This window comes from Corvus brachyrhynchos, unplaced genomic scaffold (genome assembly GCF_000691975.1).
Source record: "Corvus brachyrhynchos isolate BGI_N302 unplaced genomic scaffold, ASM69197v1 scaffold62, whole genome shotgun sequence".
In the NCBI taxonomy this organism is placed as follows: domain Eukaryota; kingdom Metazoa; phylum Chordata; class Aves; order Passeriformes; family Corvidae; genus Corvus; species Corvus brachyrhynchos.
Window position 1 is genome coordinate 3,629,630 of NW_008236629.1, and position 1,853 is coordinate 3,631,482.

Consider the following 1,853-nt stretch of genomic DNA (forward strand, 5'->3'; position numbering starts at 1 on the left):
GGGGAGGGGCGCAGGACGGGAAGGGGACACGGGGCGAGGAGAGACCCTCGGAGGAGCCGCGGGGTGCTGTGCCCAGCCCTGGTCTCCTCAGCACAGGAAAGACAAGGAGCTACCAGAGACGGTCCAGCAGAAGGTCATGCAGAGGAGGAGGGGTCTAGAGCATCCCTCTGAGGAGACACGGTGGGAGCTGGGCCTGTTTAGTCTGGAGGTGAGGAGACTCACAGGGGATCCCATTATTGCAGACAAGTATCTCAAAGGAGGGTGCCAAGACTCTTTTCAGTGCTGCCCAGCGACAGGACAAGGAGCAATGGCCATAAACTAAAACACAAGAAGTTCCACCTCAGCATGAGGAAGAACATCTTTACACTGAGGGTGGCAGAGCACTGGAACAGGCCGGCTGGGGAGAATGTAGAATCTCACTCCCTGGAGATACTGAAACCCACCTGGACACATTCCTGTGTCACCTGCTCCGGGTGACTCTGCCTTGGCACGGGGGTTGGACCGAACAATCTCCAGAGGTCCCTTCCAACCCTAACAAGTCTGTGATTATGTGAAAATACCACCTCTGTGGGGTGCTGCAGTGCTGTTTGCCTTTGCTGGGGTCTTGTCCTGACTCTCCTCCTGTCCTCCACGCTGGTGAGACCCCAGCACAACAGACACAGGGCTGTTGGATCAGGTCCAGAGGAGGCCACAGAGAGGCTGGAAGGGCTGGGACACCTCCCTTGTGAGGACAGGCAGAGAGCTGGGGTTGTGCAGCCAGGAGAAGGGCAGGCTGGGGGGAGACCTGATTGTGACCTTTCAGTATGTAAGGGGGCTTATAAGAAAGTCAGAGACTTTTTACCAAGGTATATTGTGACAGAACAAGAGGAAAATGTTGTAAACTGAGAGAGGGTAAGTTTAGATTAGATGTTGGGAAGAAATTCTTTACTGTGAGGGTGTCGAGGCACTGGAACAGGTTGCCCAGAGAAGCTGTGGCTGCCGCATCTCTGGTGGTGTTCAAGGCCAGGCTGAATGGGGTTATGAGGAACCTGATCTAGTGAGAGGCATCCCTGCCCATGGCAGGGGAGTTGTAACTGGATAATCTTTATGGCCTCTTCATACCTAAACCACTCATGACTCCATGACACCTCAGCATATGCCAGCAGAGAGCCGGAGTGGGCACACAGGGACAAGAAACAGACAGAAGTTTGGAAACATGAGAGAGACTCTGATGGACTTCTCTCCACCAGGGCAGTTCAAGGGTTGGCAAAGACAAGAGGCCTTACAGAACAGCTCACACCTCAAATTTAGTAACAGCCACTTATGCTTTGACATCTACACAATTAACCAAGTAATTCACACTTCAGTATTGGGCTTTAATATTGTATGCAGGCTAACGGCCTCAATAAATATTTTAATGTAATATTTGAATGAATCATTCTCCATTGCACTTGTCTGCATGTAATAAAAGCAATGTGCTGAAAACTACCACTTCTGGAGATTTGTTCCTTTATTCCCGATTCTTTGATTCACTTCATCACTCGAACTTTGAAGTCAATTTCAACTACATTTGGCAGCCAGATTACGAGCTCTGTGAGAACAGTCGGCTACGATGGCTTAAAACAGGCCCCCAATCCTGAGTCTTTGCTGATGATACTGAGCCTATTCCCCATTGTAGAGACAGATCAAATTATATTAAGTAAGGGTTTGGACCAGCTCCCAAATCCTTGGAAAATGGGAATGCATTAAATAAAATACAAGACACCATTCCAGAGGGCTGACATTGGAGTAGGTACTGGTTGTGCTTTATTTACAAAATCCAGAGATTTGTACACAGCAATCTACAGGACAGCATAGGGCAGCTATCAGGAGGG

General features: G+C 49.6%; 1 protein-coding gene across 1 annotated transcript in view; it reads right to left on the minus strand.

Annotated features, from left to right (window-relative positions):
* Positions 1–1,757: 1,757 nt before the first annotated feature.
* The window catches only part of TNNT3 (troponin T3, fast skeletal type), a 41,562-nt gene continuing 41,466 nt past the window's right edge, over positions 1,758–1,853 (minus strand). Inside the window, 1 exon segment of the mRNA XM_017726623.1 lies at positions 1,758–1,853. This exon segment is cut by the window's right edge and continues 288 nt beyond it. The gene's annotated coding sequence lies outside the window, so the exon portion shown is untranslated.